Source organism: Pseudophryne corroboree, chromosome 2 (assembly GCF_028390025.1).
Source record: "Pseudophryne corroboree isolate aPseCor3 chromosome 2, aPseCor3.hap2, whole genome shotgun sequence".
Lineage (NCBI taxonomy): Eukaryota > Metazoa > Chordata > Amphibia > Anura > Myobatrachidae > Pseudophryne > Pseudophryne corroboree.
The window spans coordinates 838,288,348-838,311,016 of record NC_086445.1 but is presented as its reverse complement, the minus strand read 5'-3'; positions in this window follow the sequence as shown (position 1 = coordinate 838,311,016).

Genomic DNA, 22,669 nt, shown 5'->3' with positions numbered 1-22,669 from the left:
CCTGAGACACAATATCTATTGCCCAGGGATCCAACTGGGAGTGAACCCACTTGTGGCTGAAATTTCGAAGACGTGCCCCCACCGGGCCTAGCTCCACCTGTGGAGCCCCAGCGTCGTGTGGTGGATTTTGCAGAGGCCGGGGAGGACTTCTGTTCCTGGGAACTAGCTGTGTTGTGCAGCTTCTTTCCTCTGCCCCTGCCTCAGGCAAGAAAGTATGCACCTCGGACTTTCTTGTTTCTTTGCGATCGAAAGGACTGCATTTGATAATGTCGTGCTTTCTTAGGCTGTGCGGGAATATAAGGCAAAAGATCAGAATTACCAGCTATAGCTGTGGAGACCAGGTACGAGAGCCCTTCTCCACACAATTCCTCAGCCTTGTAAGGTAAACCTTTCATATGCCTCTTTAGTCGGCATCACCTGTCCATTGCATGTTCCACAGGACACGTCTAGCAGAAATCAACATAGTGTTGACTCTAGAACCCAGTAGACTAATGTCTCTTTGGGCATGTTTTATATATATATATATATATATATATATATAAGACAGCATCTTATATATATATATATATATATATATATATAAAAAGTTCCTAGAGTAACCACCAGAGGGATCAAACTCAGATAAACCAGCACACTGCTTGAATGAAAGACGTTTTACTTATTTCAAAAAAGGTGCAAACTAAAATAGCAAGCATGTAGCACACATATCTGTAGCAGCATATGTAAATGAACAGTAGATACTTAACATCCCGACAGCTGTTTCGATTATCTTCTTCAGGGGAATGAATAAAGTGTCATAGTGCCGACCACTGCACACACTGCAGTGTCAGTTTTCAAAGCGTCTCGTGCCTAATGAGCCTGCCACAGCAATACAATTTATAGTGTGAGAAGTGCTTACCTGGGAACTGTTTCTCCCGCCCGGTCACACGTGGACGCATCTGACGTCATCCAAAAGCGTCAACCAAGGACGCGCTCAGGAAGTGGTGTCAGGAGAAGTGCATACCCACAACACCTCCCGTGTGAAACACCGGAAGGAGTCGGCCAGCCATTCCCCACACGGAAGTGAATACCTCCGAGAGTGCGACCACGTGACCCATGTCGCCAGGTCCCGTGCGTCATAACAGAGGCACAGTATAAGACAACATGCGGGAAGCGTCCGATCGGTCAAGAGTCCGAAAACCCGGAACCAAAAGTACACCATCCCAATTCCCGGGAGTGGAGAAAAGGTTCCCAGGTATAAAAATACAAATAATAAATAAATAAATAAATAACTACACAAACAATTGATCAATATATAAATATTGGGCACATGGAGCATACTAATGGTCAATGTATCAAACAACCCTAGGTAAGTACCGGTTATTACAAATTAACAATCAATAACCCTAAAGTCAAAAAATGTGGCCTCACCTAATGAAGGGTAGATCCACAGCTCCATGTGTAACACTGAATAATACATAGTAAACAATACATATATATGTATAGGCATAAATACAAATACAACATATTGAAAATATTAATTCTCAGGTAATGGATCCCATGCAATATCATAAAGAGGTCAAGGTTCACATGTGTTATAAACAAAAAAGAAAAAGAAAAAAACACTGAATAAGTCACCAAGATCTTATTACAAAAATGGCACAAAAGAAAAATCTTCATTGAGACCAGCTGGTGTAAGGGTCCACCGGCACTCTTGTTGTAGTAACAGTCCTCTTGAGAGGAGGTATATGATCAATGGGCATAAATAATAGATCTTTAATCTGGTGTCCATGGTAAACAAAATGTTTTGCAACTGGTGGTGTTGAACTTTCAACTTTGGTGAACGCCTTTTTAATTGATGAACGATGCAGAACTATGCGCTCTTTCAGCATTCTGATTGTCTTTCCAACATACAGTTTTTTGCAGGGGCATTGGATCACGTAAATCACATATCTCGTTTCACATGTCATGCGATACTTCAATCGAAACGTGTTGCCCTTGGTTGGATGTAGAAAACTGCTGCCTGTGTGCATATGCTTGCAATTAACACAGGAGCCACATTTGTGTGCTCCAGGTTTCAGTTGTAACCAACGGCTTCCATGTTGTGACATCGGCACTATGTCAGAGTAGGTAATCTGATCCTTGAGGTTAGAGCTACGTTTGTAGCTAAACAACGGTAAATTGCCACAAAATTCCCCCATCGTAGGATCAGCCTGCAAAATATGCCAATATTTTGAGATCGCTCGTCTCGTGACTCCAGAAGCAATAGAGTATGTACTAGAGAAGACTAATCGTTCAAGTTCATTGTCTCTAGTTTTAGATCTCATCAGTTCTGTCCGACCGATCTTCAAACATTTAGAGATTGCTTCTTGTACCTCTTTGGGATCATAGCCCCTCTCAATGAATTTATTTCCCATATCAGCCAGAGCACCTGGTAATGTTCCGTCATCAGAGGTTATTCGTGTTACTCGTACAAGTTGCGAAAAGGGTAAACCCCTCTTCAAAGGTTGCGGGTGAAAGCTCGTTGCTTACAATAAGGAATTCTTGTCGGTAGGTTTTCTAAACACCTCTGTAGTAAATGACCCATTTTGCAATTTAATGGTGACGTCCAAAAAATTAATAGAAACAAAATCATAAGCACATGTGACCCTGGTAAAAGGTTAAATTTAGCAATGAATTGCAGCAATTTGATTTCACCCCCAGTCCACAGCATGAAAAGCTCATCAATGAAACGAACATAAAACTTAATAAATGATGAGAATTCTGTATCTGCCATGATATGATTCTTTTCATATTGAAACATAAACAAATTTGCATACGATGGGGCCACATTGGACCCCATCGCAGTGCCCTGTAATTGCAAATAAAAACAATTTTCAAACAAAAAATAATTTTTATGTAAAATAAAGTCCAACAAAAGTAACAAAAACTCACTCGGTGGACCCTCATACTGTGGACTGGAGGAAATTGCGGCTCTGGTGGCCTCTATACCCTCAAGGTGATTGATGCAAGTATATAAACTGGTGACATCTAGTGTCATCAGTATGCATCCGTCAGGAAGTGGGCCAACTAAGTTCAATTTGTTCAAGAAATCTGAAGTATCTTTGATAAAATAAGGCGTAGATTGTACCACCGGCTGTAAATAAAAATCAACAAACTGAGACAATGTTTGACATAGAGATCCCCTGGAGGATATAATCGGTCTTCCAGGGGGTTTGTTCAAACACTTGTGAACTTTGGGCAAAATATAGATCAATGGAATTCGAGGAAATTCCTGTGTCAGAAAATTAGCCATTTGTTCATCTATCCAGTTATTAGACACACCAATTCCAATAATTGAATCTACCTCACGTTTAAAGTTGTCAGTTGGATCAAAACGCAACTGTTTATAACATTGCGTGTCGGCTAGTTGTCGATTAACTTCATCAACATAGTCAGTTCGATTCAGTAATACCACACCCCTGCCTTTATCGGCGGGGCATATGATAATGCCGGTGTTGTTTCTCAAAGTTTTAGTTGCTAACCTCTCTGATTTCGTCATATTGAAGTTCTTAATTTTGATATTATTAATGCAGGGCAGAACATCTTTCTTAACCAATCGCATGAATACCTCAATGGCCGAATTAGTAGAGGGTGGATCAAAATTACTGGGAGCTCTAAAACGACTTTGTTTAGCAGAACTGCTGCCCTTTTTAGAAAAATAATCCTTAAGTTTAAGTTGACGGAAAAATTTATATAATTCAACCTCACAGTCAAATTCATTCTGCTTATAGGTTTGAACAAAGGTAAGTCCTTTTGATAACACAGACATTTCTGCTGCAGTAGGAGTATAATCTGACAAATTAAAAATAGTTATCTCCGACCCCCCTTGTAATTCTTGCCTCCGGTGCTTTTTGTGTTTGATCCCCCCTCTCCTGCAGGGTCTCTTAAATCTTTGACCCCTTTTGCCTTGCTCCTGGTGAAGGTTTTCTCCCCTAAAAAAGAACCTCTCTGATTACCTGAATAATCCGAGTCGCTTTGAGATGTATGTGATTCTATGTCTGTGAATTGAATTTCTGATTTATTGCGCAAACCCTGGCCCTTTCTCCACGGACACCTGGTGGATTGTATGAAAAGCCAGGGATACACTCTTAAATCTCTATAGTCGTCCCTAACCTTGCGATATTTGGATTTCTTGAAAACCAGTAACTCGTTTTTGAAGGTTAAGACAGAATCGTCCAACTCTGTCAACCATTCATTCGTAGAATCTGATTTCATGATTTCCAAGCCCGCACGTTCACAAACTGAAATCTCCTTTTTAACATTATCTATGTCCAAATTAACTTGTTGTACCACCAATACCATCAAATCAAAACTACATTGATTGAGTATCTGACACCACTGATGACAAAAATCTTTATTGTTGCGACCCAGTGTAGGCTGAATTTTAATTCTAAATCCACGAGGGATTAAATTTTCTTTATGATATTGAGATATGGTCAAACCATGTAACTCCAGTTCAATCAGTCTCTTACGTAGTCGCAACAAGTCAGAGTATATCTCAGTGGGAGTATCTACATCAAAGGCCAATTGATCAGTTGAAGAAAACAGAATCTTAGAAACCTCTTTGTCTAAAAAACGTTTTGTACCAGTGATATCTTTGGCATCAAGATCCATTACCCGAGGAACACACAACACACACAAAAACAAAAAAAGAGAGAAAAAAAAATATGTATATATAAATAAAGACCAAAAAAGAAAAATGTATAACAAAAATGCCAATATTGACTTGTGGTGCAGCTCCAAGTCCAAAACAACAATCCGTTATTTGGAAAATAGAAAATCCACAGATGAAGCCGCTTCACACTTTCAAATATGATTGAGGCCGGTGCCAGGTCAGAGAAATAATACAAAAAGTTCCAAGAGTAACCACCAGAGGGATCAAACTCAGATAAACCAGCACACTGCTTGAATGAAAGACGTTTTACTTATTTCAAAAAAGGTGCAAATCTAAAATAGCAAGCATATAGCACACATATCTGTAGCAGCATATATGAATGAACCTATCTATATATATATATATATATATATATATACATATACATACTAGGGTCTCAATTTCTGCTGATAAGGTATCTGTCCACGCTGCTACAGTGCTATAAACCCATGCCGACACAATCGCCGGTCTGAGTAGTGTACCAGAATGTGTGTAAATGGACTTCAAAGTACTTTTACTGCATGCTATCTGCAGGATCCTTGAGGATAGCTGTTAAGTCAGCGCTACCTTTTGAGTAAACGTGACAAGCTTTGTCCACCGTAGGGGAAGATTCCCATCGTATCCTGGCCCTAGTAGGGAAAGGATACTCCCTGAGAATTCTTTGTGGGAAACTGCAGTCTCTTGTCTGGAGATTCCCGCTCTTTTTCTTCATGAGAGGAGGGAAATTTACCTCAGCTTTCTTCCCCTTAAACATGTGTACCCTCGTGTCAGGGACAGATGAGTCATCAGTGATATGCAAAACATCTTTTATTACAATAATCATATATTGAATACTTTCCTGCCATTTTGGCTATAACTTGCATTATCGTAGTCGACACTGGAGTCAGACTCTGTGTCGATATCAGTGTCTATTATTTTGGATAGTGAGCATTGTGAGACTCTGAAGGTCTCTGCAACATAGGGACAGACATGGGTAGATTCCCTGTCTGTTCTCTAATCTTATGTGCAATAATTTTACCTTAGCACTTAATTTCACATATCCAAACAGGTGTCGGCGTTGTCGACGGAGACACCACTCACACACACATTTTGCTTCATCTCCTCCTTAGGGGAGCCTTTTACCTCAGACATGTCGACACACACGTACCGACACACCACACACTCAGGGAATGCTCATCTGAAGATAATTCCCCCACAAGGCCCTTTGGAGAGACAGAGAGAGAGTATGCCAGAACACACCCCAGCGCTATATGACCCAGGAAAAAACACAGCAATTTAATGTTTACCCAGTAGCGCTGTTATTATCTGCGCCGAATTATGTGCTCCCCTTCTTCTTTAAAACCCTCTCTTCTACCGTGGTATAAGCAGGGGAGAGACCGGGGAGCTTCCTCTCAGCGGTGCTGTGGAGAAAAAACATGGCGCTGGTGAGTGCTGAGGGAGAAGCCCCGCCCCCTCGACGGCGGGCTTCTGTCCCGCTAAAAGTGTAAAATTGGTGGGGGCTCCTGCATATATACAGTGTCCAGCTATATATATGCTCCTTTTGCCAAATAAGAGGTTTATATTGCTGCCCAGGGCGCCCCCCCCCCCTGCGCCCTGCACCCTTACAGTGACCGGAGTATGTGAGGTGTGTGGGAGCAATGGCGCACAGCTGCAGTGCTGTGCGTTACCTCAGTGAAGACCACGGAGTCTTCTGCCGCCTGTGAAGTCTTCTTTGCTTCTCATACTCACCCGGCTTCTGTCTTCCGGCTCTGCGAGGGGTACGCAGAAATTACGATCACCTCTGCCTTTCAATCAGGCAGAGGCGGTAGCGGGGTGGCAACGCTTAGTTATCTGGGTGGAAATGGAGCATTGCGGGGGCGTGCCAGCCAAAACGGTGACCTGGTACGCGTGAATGAGGGGGGGTGTCGGGGGTGCGGCCGCAGCGGCTGCATGACATCATATGCAGCTGCTGCGACAACAAAAATGGCGCCGGGACTCCTGCGGCCGCAGCTAAGCTGCGCCGGCAGGAGTAATTTTTAATTTCTGCTAACAAGCAGAAATTGCGTGCTGTTCACAATTTCTGCTTGAAGAAGGGGGGGAGGCGCCGGTCAGCATGCTGGGCGGCCCCCAGCATGTGTGCTAATGGTTAGTAAATTCTGCTGATTAGCAGAATTTGCTAACCTTACTGGATTGGCCTCTACAGAGCCGGCCCTAACCAATATGATGCCCTAGGCAAGATTTTGGCTGGTGCCCCCTAGCACCACCGCTAGTTCCGCCTCTGACCTTGCACCTCTTTCCCAGCACCATCACCCCTCATCCATAGCAGTCCTTATTTTGGTATTTGCACCCCCTATATTTTAAATAGGAACAGTTTGCACATTTGGTGCACAGCTGAAAAATGGTGTGTTTTTGCTGGCAAGGGCCATGGCCACACAATAGTAACCCCAATTCCAATTACGCCACACACTACTGCAACTTTATTCACATTTGAACATGTGATAGTGTCCATAATTCATATTACATCCCACAGTAGTATCACTTTACCTTATAAATGTTACTCCTCACAGTAGAGCCCCTTATTCACATTACATCACACTGAATTGCTCCTTATTCACATGTCACCACACCCTATTGCTCTTTATTCACATTAGATGACACAGTAGTGCCCTTTCTATATGCAACGCCACATAGTAGAGCACCTTATACACATAATGCCGCACAGTAATGCCCCTTACACATATGAGACACATTATTAATGTCCTTATAAACATAATGCGCCTTACACATTATGACAACCTTTATTAATGCCCTTTTACACATAATGTCCCTTACACATATGCTTCACAATATTAATGCCCTTATACACATAATGACACACATAGTGCCCCCCCTACACATTTGCTGCACATTATTAGTGCCCCTATACACATAATGACACACATACAGTAGTACCCTGTTACACATATGCCGCACATTATTAATGCCCTTATACACATAATGACACACATAGTGCCCCTTACACATGTTGCGCATTATTAATGCATTTTTACATGACACACATAATGCTCCTTACAAGTATTCCAAACACTACTGCACAACCAACCCACTCACATGCACACAGCACTCACACTGCCACTAACACAGCACTCACACTGCCACTAACACCTCTGCTTGGATACAGATGTGTCCTCATAAATCTTCCCTCAATGCTAACATCGGGCACTTTTTATGAAAATGCATCTTATTTGCATTGCTATGTGGCTAGGATGCACAAGCAGTTTCTGCTGATTAAAATGATATGCAGCATGCCTATATACTGTGTGACTGTGGCTGTATCTGCATATGAAATGCTACACACAGAATATAGGCATGCCGCATATCATTTTAATCAGTAGAAGCTGCTGATGCCCCTAGACATATCAAATGCCCTAGGCAATTGCCTAGTTTGCCTATGCATATGGCCGGCTCTGGGCCTCTATGAGGGATATTCAATTTGGCCCGGGGTGCCGGGTGATAAATTTCGGCCGGTGGGGGCTATTTAATTGGCCCCGATAAGCCGGCGCGTGACGCAGCTTATCGGGGGTTTTGCTTCACCTACCTCCGGCAGGCAAAGCAAAATGCCCGATAACAGCCCCGTTTTCAACAGAAAACGGGGCTGTTTCACCCAAAAACACACAGGTTTCACTGAACCTGTGTGTTTTCGGGTGTAAGAGGACTTGTTACCGGCCGAGCAAATTAAATAGCCCGACCGCAGCACCCGAAGAAACATCGGGGGTTTTTACTCCCGATGTCTCTTCGGACCAAATTGAATATCCCCCTATGTCTGTTATTTTTGCTCCGGTGGTGAAAATGAGCAGATATATACTGTATCCTGCATTACAAATGTACTTATTTTGTGTACCCTAGCAAGCCTAATTAAAGCTGATGACGTGGAAGGTATTTATTTATGGGCTAATAAGTACGTAATACGGTATATGATTATATCTACCCATGGGAATGCATTAAGAGCTGTATAGTACTGGCAGCTAAACAGAGTATTCCTGACATACTGGTCTGTCTCTCTGTCACAGCAGCTTTATTTGGGGTTTACACTAACACCTGTGTTTTTTTGTTTTGTTGTTTGCTTTGGAGGTGAAAACTAAGGAAAAATATACAATATATCCTGTATTACAACTGTACTCATTTTATGTATCTTGGCAAACCTAAGTGAAGGTGATGACAGGTGAACATATCTGCTTATGGGCTAATTAGTATGCAATGTCTGAATATATTTTCATCATTTTTTAAAAACAAACCTCATGGGAATGCATTAATAGCTGTATACTCAATGGTAGGAGAGGAAACACTTGTTTGACCTTATATAGGGGTCTATTGTGGAAACAAATATTGTTATCTATATTTGTTGGTTATTATCAGAGCTGGATTAAGGCTTTGGGGGGCCCGGGGCATTTAAGACTGGGGGGCCCTCATTCAGATGTGGACGGAGTAGCTATCGCTGCTGCTTACGTAAAAGCAGCAGCGATAACACTAATGTGGTAATGCAGTAGTAGGTGTCATGCCTCCAGCTGCATTACTGATATGAACTATGTCCAAGGATGGAGATTTAGTTGGTCACAATACCGACGGCTACACCCCGAACCCTCTAAATCCCGACAAGCATTGGCTGGCTGCGTGACCCAAGGGGTTGCGCAAGCCGCCCGCCACAATACCTACCAAGAGGCCAGGAAATATCCATCCTCTGATAGAGACCCTGGCCTACTGTGTCCCCGGAGACATGCCTGTCTGGAGAAATGGAGGCCGTCGCTGCCCCCTAATGGCATCAGACTGTCAATCTCTGACAGTCTGATGCCGCCTTATGTCTGGCGCCACAGACCCGTACTGCGCACATGCAGTACGGGTCTGGTCCATGCACAAAGTACTGAACATCGGTACTTTGCTGCATGAACCGCTACTCATCCACATCTCAATAAGAGCCATAGGTGGTCATTCCGAGTTGATCGCTAGCTGCATTCGTTCGCTGTGCAGAGATCAGGCAAAAAAACAGCACTTCTGCGCATGCGGGGCAATGCGCACGCGTGACGTACTATTAGAACGACCGATGTAGTTTCCACAGGGTCTAGCGAAGCTTTTCAGTCGCACTGGTGGCCGCAGAGTGATTGACATGAAGAGGGCGTTTCTGGGTGTCAACTGACCGTTTTAAGGGAGTGTTCAGAAAAACACAGGCGTGCCAGGAAAAACGCAGGCGTGGCTGGGCGAACGCAGGGCGTGTTTGTGACGTCAAAACAGGAACTGAACAGTCTGAAGTGATCGCAAGCGCTGAGTAGGTTTTGAGCTACTCTAAAAGTGCACAAAATTATTTTGTAGCCGCTCTGCGATCCTTTCGTTCGCACTTCTGCTAAGCTAAAATACACTCCCTTAGCGTTTGCACGGCTGCTAAAAACTGCTAGTGAGCGAACAACTCGGAATGACCCCCATAGTGCGCAAGCCTTCTGCGTGTACATAAACAAGGAGCACGGACACACGTCACGCAAAAAAATCATTTCACGCAGGGGGCATGCACATCACTTAACCAGCCAATGTGCTGCCTCCAGCATCATGCACACAGCAGGTGGGAGCGTTCCCTCATAACCTTTTCTCCAGTCCACAGGTGGGACAGTTCCTGAAAAACAGGACGGTTCCACCAACACGTGATGGTTGGCAGGAAATGCATGCATTCATTCTCATATACATATATACACACACACACACTAACTATATATATATATATATACACACACACACACACACATTTATACAGTATATATAAACACACAAAAGCATACATACAGTCTCACACGTATACACATGCATATATACTGTTACACGCTGTCAGTTACACACTTATACAAATACATTCACACAGTCACACAGACACATACATTCACAAACATAGTCACACACTTATACACATATATACATTTGTCACACACAGTCAGAAACATATACACCTACAGTACCACAAACACACTTATACACATACTGTAGTGTGCTCCTCTCCTCCCTAGTCTTACCTCACTATCACACACTGACTGGGTGGGCTGTGGCACATCTGTAGCTGCTCCTACTGCCTTCTATCCTCCCTCCTCTCACAAGCTGCCTGCAGTGAAACTGAAAGCAGTGCCGTGTAGCCCCGCCCCCCGGCTTGGAATCCACCCCTCTGCCCTCTCCCTCTTCTTTCTTTGGACTTTATGCAGCTTGCGGTGCACTTTGCACTGCAGCTGCACACTGAACTTTGGGGCCCCTAGCAGCAGGGGGGCCCAGGGTAATGTACCCCCTGTGACCCCCCCTTAATCCGGCTCTGGTTATTATTCTATACTAAAGTACAATACACAGTAAGTACAATATATACAATATAAAATACTTTAACTCACACACAAGACCATTAACCAAACTACACCAACGTACATCACTTCGCTTATCTCAAAATATCTCCCAACCCGACCTCTTCGCTCTTTACAAGATCTGTGTCTCTCATCCACATGCATTACTCCAGGCATGTCCAAACTGCAGCCCTGCAGCTGTTGTGAAACTACAAATACCAGCATGCCCTGGCACAGTTTCTCAACAGCTGGAGTGCCGCAGTTTGGGCATGCCTGCATTACTCGCTCCCACTCACGATTGCAGGATTTTCATCAGGCTGCACCCACTCTGTGGAATGCCCTTCCACACACAATAAGATTCTCCTCTAGTCTCTAAACCTTCAAGCGTTCCCTGAAAACTCACCTCTTCAGACAAGCTTATCAAATTCCGGAACCGCCCACATAACTTTCATAAACCTTCCTTTAAAATTGCATCCACTCTGCACAGTCCACACATATCTTCTCATGTCTTCTCATTCTTCACTTTCCCTTCTTCTCGACCCCGGTTCATCATTGCTGTATGACCATATCATACAGCCCACCAAGAACCTTTGCAATCTGGTGGAAAACAATGCAATAGATAGCACCTATCCTTTTGTATCCATGCCTATTTCCCTATAGATTGTAAGCTTGCGAGCAGGGCCTTCCTACCTCTATGACTGTTTGTTATTACACAGTTTTATTATATCATTATTTCCAATTGTAAAGCGCAACGGAATTTGCTGCACTATTATAAGAAACTGATAATAATAATAATAATAATAATAATAATAATAATTAAAGAGCAGGTGTTTATACTAGCTATTAACCCTTGCTGAAATCGCTGAGGTATTCCCAATTCAAAGGGAACACAATGAAAATGTTTTTCAATATCTTAGAGTCTTGTACTGCCCTTACTAAACAATATAATCATATAGTTTGGATCAAGCTGGAGCCTCATATATTGGTATCCATTATTAGTATACAGTATTGTTATAATCAGTCCATTTTTCTGTAATTTGTACTTTTGATGTGAAAATAACAAATAAAAATTCACCAATCCTAGACAAGAGCGCTTTAGTGTGAAGAAATCTACAAAACCATTTTAGTGCAGTTTCATACTTCCCAACATGACAAGTTCCAGGAGGGACAGATTGCTCTGTGTCTGGACTTCCCTCTTAATTTAGGTTTGCCGTCATCTGTGTCGAACTAGTTAATTGTTAGGAAAGGCGTTTGCAACACAGTAACATAGTAACATAGTAATTGAGGTTGAAAAGAGGCAAAATGCCCATCGCGTTCAACCTGTATTTTGTATTACGTTGAGTTGATTTTACTGTACCTGTTGAAGAATGCTTTATGACTAGTTGACAACTACAAATCATGTTACACCCGGATTAACAACGTCAGTATTTTAAATGTTGTAACCTTGGATAGCCTTTTCAATCAAAAATTCATCCAATCCCCTTTTAAATGCATTTACAGAGTCCACCATTACCACCTTCCCTGGTAAGGAATTCCAAATCCTTATTGCCCGAACAGTGAAGAACCCTTTCCTTCGTTGAGTACGGAATTTTCTCTCCTCCAGCCTCAGCGAGTGCCCACGTGTCCTAAATAGAGTTCTTTTAATAAATAATTCCTCTGATAACTCTTTGTAGTGCCCCTTCACATATTTGAAGACATTAATAATGTCTCCTCTTAGATGCCTCTTTTCCAGTGTATACATGTTCAACCTAGTAAGCCTTTCCTTATAGTCCAGTACTTCTAGCCCTTTAATCAATTTAGTAGGTCGCCTTTGAACCCTTTCGAGTTCACCGATATCTTTTTTTTATACAGTGGTGCCCAAAACTGAACACAATATTCCAGGTGCGGACATACCAATGATTTGTACAGCGGCAGAATTACATCCTCGTCCCTTGTCTCAATTCCCCGTTTTATGCAGAAACAGAAACAGGGAAGTTTGTCCCTTCTGGAATGGGTTTTGATGGGAGGTATGCAGTTGTATTTACACATGCAATTACATTTGATGCATAAAAAATTCTGTACATTTAAATTGCCAGGCAGAATATTAAGAAAAAATCCTCTCTTGAACTATTTTAATTCATACCGAATAAAAGTAAATTTTTATTGAATTTACAAAAGTTAAGAGTGCCCCACAGAGTCTTCTTTTTCTTCTAGCAGTAGCAGTACTTAGCTACTCTCTCAGAATGTGCAAGAGACTCCAGAATTTTGGACATCACTTCTGGAATCCAGCCTCCCCGATGGCGCCCACTTCCTCATCAAAGTAGACAGTCTGGGGTCATGATAATACAATTTGCGGTGAATGGCATCATCGTTGCCCAGCCTTCCACTGCACATTTCTGGAAATTGTGGCATTATAGACAGGCCTGGTGACAGGGGGAACAAAGGGGACACTTGTGCAGGGCCCTGAGGTTCAGGGAGGGCCCCTAAGGATCAGGGACACAAATAACAGGGCCACACTGCAAATATTGCTTTTTAAAGTGTATGCTCCAACTGCTTAATTTTGAGTAGGAATACAATTAACAGGCCACCTAAACCCTCCCCCCTCCTTTTACCCCATCACTTTGTCCAGTCCCTGTGGTCCATGCTGTATTGCCATCATTATGCATGTCGTTGTGATGGCGCTTTTCCTTATGTCCCTGCCACCACCACCACCGAAGAGCCAGGTAGCCCAGCAGGAAAACCACTTGCCACACTCAAAGACAGTCACTGCCAAACTCACTGACAGTCTGAGTGAAAGGCTCCATTTTTTTTAAAGATCCCCTCTGACATGTTAAGGCGGGTTGAGGAGGCCCCAACGATATCAGTGTGCTGGGCTCCAAGATTCATATTACGCCACACAGTATGACCCAATATTCTCATATTATACCACACAGTATGAACCGAAATTCACATTACGCCACACAGTATGACCCAAAATTCTCATTCTTCGCCACACTATATGAGACGAAATTCTCATATTTCGCCACACAGTATGTGTCGAAACTCATATTACGCCACACAGTATGAGCCGAAATTCTCATATTTCGCCACACAGTATGAGCCGAAATTCATATAACGCCACACAGTATGAGCCAAAGTTCTCATTCTTCGCAACACAGTATGCGCCAAAATTCATATTACGCCACACAGTAGGAGCCAAAATTCTCATTCTTCGCAACACAGTATGCGCCAAAATTCATATTACGCCACAGTGTGAGCCAAAATGTGCATATTTCGCCACACAGTATGAGCCAAAATTCACATTACACCACACAGTATGAGCCAAAATTCTCATATTTCACCACACAGTATGTGCCAAAATTCATATTACTCCACACAGTATGAGCCTCCCCCTTGCGTCTCTTAGACATTCCACCTTGCGTCTCTCAGCCACACTCTCCTCCCTGCATTGCCTCTAAGCCATACCATCCCCCCCGTGCCGTCTCTCAGCTACATCATCATCTCTCATCTCCCCCACCTCTGTCATCGCTCAGCACACCATCTCCCCCACCTGCGTTGTCTTTGAGCACACCATCATCTCCCCATTGTGTCAGCTCTCAGCCACATAATCATCTCACAACTGTGTCTCTCTGCAAAACCATCATGTTCCGTCTGCGTTTTTCATCATTCCCCTCTATTTACTCATTCTACAGTATGTGTTTCTGTGTCGTCATCGTACCTTCATTCTGTTTCTCTGCCCCCCCCCCCCTTCTTTCTATGTCTCTCTGACCCCCTTTTAATGTCTCTTTGTGTCACCCTCCTTCTATGTATCTATGTGTTTGTACCCTCTCCCAGGGACGGCTCCAGGCCTACTAGCACCCTGAGCGAGAAATTTTGAAGTGCCCCCTACCCACGCACATCCGCAAGCTGATTGGCTGACAAACTGGCACCATATTTGACTTGTTTGATGGCCGGCTGATGGCCGCCCTTAGGAGTCGGGCGCCCTGTGCGGCCGCTCCTAAGGAACGTGCCTCGAGCCGGCCTTGCCCCCTCCCCCTTCTATATCTCTGTGTTCTGCCAGCTGCCCTCACCTTCTGGGAGCCAGGTGCTGGTGGGCGGCGAGGCCAGGCAGCAGGTTGAGGCTCAGGAAGCATTGGCATGGTGGTCGCACTCCTAGAAGCAGCCTTAACAATGTGGGAGCTGCCCTGATACAGTCAAGTCATGTCGCCCAGCACCACTGACCTTGCTTGGCAGTGCAGTGGTTAGTGGTCAGTGTAGGTACGGAACCAGTGTAGCGGGTGGTGCAGGCAGGATGCCCTGGCTGGAAGGCCACTGAGGGTCGGGGATATTTGGAATGGCCCAATCCACCCCTGCATACTGCACTACTATAGTGATCAAACTGAAAATAAACTACAGCTCCGACAGCCCTTGCGCTCACTGAGGAGTCGGCATTTTGGTATCACCTCTCAGTGGGTGACACCTGGTAGTGGCCTGGTTGTGGCCTTCAACTCCCCACACCCCTGTAGTGATGCTACTCAGTGTCCCTAGTGAAGGTGTGTTAATCCAATCCCAACCACTACAGTTCAGCCTGCCAAGATTTGAAGTGTTTAGTTTAAAGTGTTATGAGATATTTAAAAAAAATCTGAGTTACGCTGGATATCTTATTAGCTATGAAGTGGCCCCTCCTTTCTGCTTGTGTTTAACAGGTAAATTGTATGATACTAACTCCCATCAGATGCTACTGCCTTGTGATTATATACCACAACAGTTAAAACATTGCTTTGGTAGATTGTCAATAGTTTATATTAGTAGGATAACATCTGTAGTAAGACAGAAAATTAATATGAATTAGTTGTGGTGTACTTTACTAGTTATTAGCACCTTTGGTGGGCAGATTTTTTTTGGGAGTGGGGGTTCAATCTTTTCTAGAATGAAAACTTGCACAATGTAATGTGAGTTTCATTACATTGGGCGAGTTTGACAGAAGCATGCACAGATCAGTGAGATCTGTGCATGCTTCTGTCTGTTAAAGTTAAAAAAGTAAATAAAAAAAGATGTGCAATGCCCCCTCCCTTCTCCCCAAAACATAACCAACCCCTGCAATCTATGAGCTGGTCCTGGTTGCTAAGATACAGGGTAAAAATTATGTTGGGGTTCCCTGTATTCTAACAACCAGCACCGGGCTCCTGGACTGGTCCTGATTCCAAAAATGCAGAGGAAACAGGACGTAGCGGTTCCCCATATTTTTGAAATCAGCACTGTTCTCCATTAGTCAAGGACAAAATGCCATAGCCGGATGACACATTTATATAGGTCCCTGCGACCGTGACATTACCCCCTCCAACTAGTCACCACTGGCCGGGGTTCCTTGGGGGAGTAGGGACCCCCCTAATAAAGGGGTCCCCCCCCAGGCACCTAGGGATGAAGCCATTAAAAGTGTAAAAAATAGAATTAAATATTGTCTTTTCTGTGGATCTATAAGTCCCAGAAAGCTTTCCCCGCATGCTGGTACTTAGAGAACCACAAGTTCCAGCATGTGGGCATTACATGACCCTGTAGTTCCATAGTCAAAGAAATACAGTACAGGTTTAGTATCCCATATCCATATATTCCGAAATACGGAATATTCCGAAATACGGACTTTTTTGAGTGAGAGTGAGATAGTGAAACCTTTGTTTTTTGATGGCTCAATGTACACAAACTTTGTTTAATACACACAGTTATTAATAATATTGTATTAAATGACCTTCAGGCTGTGTGTATAAGGTGTATATGAAACATAAATGAATTGTGTGTATGTACACACACTTTGTTTAATGCACAAAGTTATAAAAAAATATTGGCTAAAATGACCTTCGGGCTGTGTGTATAAGGTGTATATGAAGCATAAATGCATTATGTGCTTAGACTTGGGTCCCATCACCATGATATCTCATTATGGTATGCAATTATTCCAAAGTACGGAAAAATCCGATATCCAAAATACCTCTGGTCCCAAGCATTTTGGATAAGGGATACTCAACCTGTATTCCAATAAAGACGTGACAGACACACCATACATAGTAAAACTTTAATAAATCACACTTACATATACTTACCTACATCCCAGGCAGCCATTCAAGTCCCCTTCTCGAGCAGAATCCATAGGGTACATGTAAAAAAATATACTCACCTATTTCCAGTGTAGATTGGTCCCCTTCAGTTCATGTGGGCATCCAGGCAGAGGTGTAGCTAGGTGCCATGGTGCCCGGATCAAGGGTATGTTTCGGCGCCCCCTCCCCTTTACTGAATTCGGTGAATGTTACATTTGAATAGAAAAAATATATAAAAATCCAAAATTGGTAACAGGACCAGTTATAGACCTTGTGGAGCTCAGGGCGAAAGTTTCCTTTGGGTGCCCCTCCATGTTTAAAAAAGGGACATGGCTTCATGGAGAAGGGGCGTGATCAGAGAATAGTACCAATTCAGATTACACCACACAGTACTGTCCGTTATTTACCACATAGTATATACACGTTACGCCATACAGGAGAGCCCCTTATACATGTTATGCCACAGTAAAGCCACTTATACATGTTACTCTGCAGCTTGTAATGCAGAGGTGCTGCAGCAGCTGGGGCAGAAATAGGTGCTGCAGCAGCTGGGACAGAGAGATGTGCTGCAGCAGCTGGGACAGAGAGAGGGATGTAGCATGACAGATGTAACCCTGACGTACAGCTACAAGCAGACAGTGAGACATATAAAGAGGTAGGCAGGGCGTCGGCTGTGTCTCCTGTTGTCGCCTCTGGCCTGCCTTGTTCCCTACCTAGCCTCCGAGTCAGTGTGTAGCCCTATGCTTCTCCTCCTTCTGCTCTGCGGCTGCCTGTACAATGGCCTGCGGTATAGCGGGTAGAGGGAGGGGGGATGTCAGGTGGCTGTGCGCCCTCTAACTTTTCCCACGCCTGGAGCTTGAGCTCCACCGGAGCCACCCTCGCTACACCCCTGCATCCAGGGGTTAGAAAAAAAGCAAAAATCCTGCACCACCGGACATAAGGATCCCCTTTTCCCGAATGCCGGGTCCTCTCATGACTTCTTTGTCTTGGTTGATTGAGGTCACCCACAATGCTTGGGGGTGGGGGGTGAGGGTTCATGGACTGCACATCCTTTTTTTCTGTTTCTTTACTTTTACAGACATAAGCATGCAGGGATCTCACTTATCTGTGCATGCTTCAGTCAAACTCTCCAGCCAGAAGCTGGTCTATTCATTAGAGAGATTTTGGTAATGGTTTAGGTGTGAGTTGTAAACTCGCACCCCATTACATTGCCCAAGTTGTATGTCTGCAATCGCAAAACATCTGTATGCAAGTTTTGCCATTGCGAGTTTTGGGATTGCAGGAAACATGCAAGTTTGCATGTTCCCGCACCCAATTACATTGGTTGAGTTTGGTTGTTCCCCCGCATAAAGTACAGGCACATGCACTGGACCGACACTGTGTATGCACCCACGGGGCGATCGCAATAATTCCGGTTGGATCACGATTTGCGATCCAACCTGAATTAGCCCCATAATCTTCTGCTCCCTAAAACTTGTTAACTCTCATGCCATTACTTTTATGTTGACATCAACACTGTTTTAATACTGTCTTTTATGCCACTGTGTTTTCTCTTAACTTTTATTTTCCTCCTGTAGCTCCCACTGTATGCTATACATTACGCAGTGCGCCATAGATGGTTCCTTCATGGGCAGGATGTACAGTAGTACATGTTGATCTATTCATACAGGGTATATCATTTTAAACACGTGTCAGTTTTTCCACATATTCCTTAATCCTTTTATGGTTTACTGTATCACTAACAGTGTAACCTTTGTAGTGGGCCCACATGGTTGCCTCACCTGGTGTGCTTGTGGATGGGATGAAAAATACATGGATCTGACGGGTTATGTTAGGACCCTATACAAGGATTTTTGGAAAGAGAACATAAGTTTGGGTGCTGCGTGGTTCAAGGCGTATAATACAATATTCACAAATACAGTAATAATTATCATGACTGTAGTTTTCTGAACCTGGCGTATATGTGTAGTCCATGCGGGTAACTGGAGGACTATGCGTAAATTTGGCTGGTCTGTGGGAATCAGTGAGATGAAGTAGTAAGGAGCAATACCTGACCGAGAGTCGAACTCGGGCCTCGGCGGAGGGAGTCGTATCCTGACCACTGGATCACTGGGGACTTGGTGTTGATAGCAGGATTCTGAATGTATTGGTGAGAACGAACTGGATATATTGCCACAGGAGTAGATGTTTGTGTACCCAAAGTTACTATGAAATAGGTTATCTGGAGTTATGCAGATCTGGGAGGAGAGCTGAAGACATTGAACCGGACTGGTTACCAGTGAGACTGGAACCGAGCTGGTTACCAGCGAGACTGGGAACCACACTGTGAACTGGGCTGGGTACCGGTACAACTGGTTACACAACTGTAATCCTGGGTGGTACCGGATACTGTATATCTGGTAACGCAACTGTAATCTGGGCTGGTACCGGATATAAATGGAACTGTAAATCAAGCTGATACCGTATACAGTGCCTTGCTAAAATATTCACCCCCCTTTGCATTTTTCATGTTTTGTTGCCTCACAACCTGGAATTAAAATGGATTGTTTGAAGGTTTGCTTCATTTCATTCAGAACATGCCTACAACTTTGAAGATGTTTTTTTATTGTGAAGCAAACAACAAATAGGACAAAATAACAGAAAACTTCAGCGTGCATAACTATTCACCCCCCTAAAGTCAGTACTTTGTAGAGCCACCTTTTGCGGCAATTACAGCAAGTCACTTTGGATAAGTCTCTATGAGCTTGCCACATCTTTCCACTGGGATATTTGCCCATTCCTCAAGGCAAAACTGCTCCAGCTCCTTCATGTTGGATGGTTTCCGCTTGTGAACAGCAATCTTCAAGTCTGACCACAGATTCTCAACTGGATTGAGATCTGGGCTTTGACTAGGCCATTCCAACACATTTAAATGTTTCCCCTTAAACCACTCAAGTGTTGTTTTAGCAGTATGCTTCAGGTTATTGTCCTGCTGGAAGGTGAACCTCCGTCCCGGTTTAAAATCACAGGCAGACTAAAACAGGTTTTGCTCAAGAATATCCCTGTACTTAGCACCATCCATCTTTCTCTTGACTCGAAACCGTTTATCAGTCCCTGCTGCTGAAAAACATCTCCACAGCATGATGCTGACACCACCATGTTTTACTGTGGGTATGGTGTTCTTGGGGTGATGGGATGTGTTGGGTTTGCGCCAGACATAGCCTTTTCCTTGGTGGCCAAAAAGTAAAATTTTAGTCTCATCTGACCAGAGCACCTTCCTCCATACATTTGGGGAGTAGTCCCCATGCCTTTTGGCAAACTCAAAACATGCCTTCTTATTTTTAACACTAAGTAATGGTTTTTTTTTGGGCCACTCTTCCATAAAGCCCAGCTATATGGAGTGTACGGCTTATTGTGGTCTCATGCGCAGATACACCAGTCTCTGCTGTGGAACTCTACAGCTCCTTCAGGGTTACATTTGGTCTCCGTGCTGCCTCTGTGATTAATGCCCTCCTTGCCCGGTATGTGAGTTTTGGTGGCCGGCCCTCTCTTGACAGGTTTGTTGTGGTACCATGTTGTTTCTGTTAGCCGATGGTGAGACGCGCCGGCTCCCGGCCATTGCTAGGCAATGGGACCGGTGCGTCACTTTTGCCGCTGAGCATCCTGGTCCAGCCAGTTGCCTGGTAACCAGAGACGCCAGGTGGCCGCTCTCAGTCCTGGCTGTTACTAAGCAGCTGGGAAGCCATGATCAGCGCGCCTGGTTTCAGCTGGCGCAATGCAATTAAGAAACGGGGGGTTGGGCTGCCTGGGTCTTCCATGATTGGTCCTTTGAGCCTTTTGATGGGAGACAGGACAATGCAGCCCCGTCGGTGATAGCTTCTTGCAAGCCAGTTAGCTGGCCTCTGGTAGTTCCTAGTTCCTGCCTGTGTTTCTGGTGTTCCCAGTTCCCAGCATCAGTTCCGGATCGTGTCCTGCTAGTATCCAGATCTGATTCCAGTGGAATAGCCTGAATTTGGAACTCTTCAGTATCCCGTTTGTCCCTGTATTCATTCTTTGTGGTACCGTGAGTTAGCGGCTCTGCCGAACCTTGCGACAGAGGCCGAATCTTTATTATCTTTTGCTTGTGTTATTTATGCGGTGGTTCCGCTCAGCTCTTTTGCTTATTCGTGACGGTGTTGCATTATGCGGCTAGGCCGCAACACTTTGGTTGTTCTTCTTAAGTAGCGACAGTGTTGCATTCTGCTGTTCAGCCGCTTGTCTTAGTTTTTGTGTTTAGGGTACTGGCAGCAGCGGCGCACATAATTTGTTTGTTGTTTTCTCAGTACTTTCTCTAATTTGTAGTCTCAGTAGTCTTAGCTAGTTTTTCCTCTTATTCTCTCTCAGTCTCGGTTGGTGCCTTATTACCTCGTAAGACCTGGGGGCATCGGAGTCTGGGCAGACCTAATTCGCCCATTCAAACGTGGCTGCTAAAGGAGAAGACTAGCTCTGCAGGTGCCAATTGACTACTGGGAGAAATAACGGAGTAAGTGGGTAGTATTGGTGTTGCTGATATTTTCCGTTTCCCAGCTGCAGTTTTTACACGTCAGTACCAGGAACTCGCCAGTTGCCACCCGATCTCCAGAGCTCCAGGTACTCAGTTCATAACATTTTCCATTTGATGATGATGGATTTGATGGTGCTCCGGGGGATCATCAAAGATTTGGATATTTTTTTTATAACCCAACCCTGACTTGTTCTTCTCAACAACTTTGTCCCTGACTTGTTTGGAGAGCTCCTTGGTCTTTATGGTGTGATACTTCTTGCTTAGTGGTGTTGCAGCCTCTGGGGCCTTACAGAAAAGGTGTGTTTATACTGACAGATCATGTGACACTTAGATTGCACACACATGGACTTCACTTCAGTAATTATGTGACTTCTGAAGGTGACTGGTTGCACCAGTACTTTTGAGAGGCTTCATAGCAAAGGGGGTGAATACATATGCACATGCCAATTTCCAATTTTCAAATTTTTATTATATACATTTTTCTCATTTGACTTCACTAATTAGACTATTTTGTGCAGATTCATCACATAAAATTCAGATTAAAAAAAATAAAATTACAGGTTGTAATGTAACAAAATATTTTAGCAAGTCACTGTAATCCTGGCTAGTATCGGATATAACTGGAAATGCAACTGTAATCCAGGCTGGTACCGGATATAACTGGAAATGCAACTGTAATCCAGGCTGGTACCGGATATAACGGGAAACGCAACAGTTATCTGGGCTGTTACCGGATATAACTGGAAATGCAACTGTAATCCGGGTTGGTTCTGGATATAACTGGTAACACAACTGTAATCCGGAGTGGGTAGCAAAAGAGCAGAGGTTTTAGTGTTACCTCTTAGGGGGCTCAGCTACTAAACTCACACTGAGCTGTGTGATCATTTGTTGCAAATGACTTAAAAAATAAGACAAAGAAAAACAATGTGTAGTAGTTTCACTAAATCCCCATGTTGTTAATGGAGAGATAGAGGAAATGAGACTCTCTCAAGAATTACTTAGTTGAAGGTCAGATAGCACGAATTGTACTCAACTCACAATTATTCACCAATAGAGTGTGTAAAGGTATTTTTATCTTTTGCGT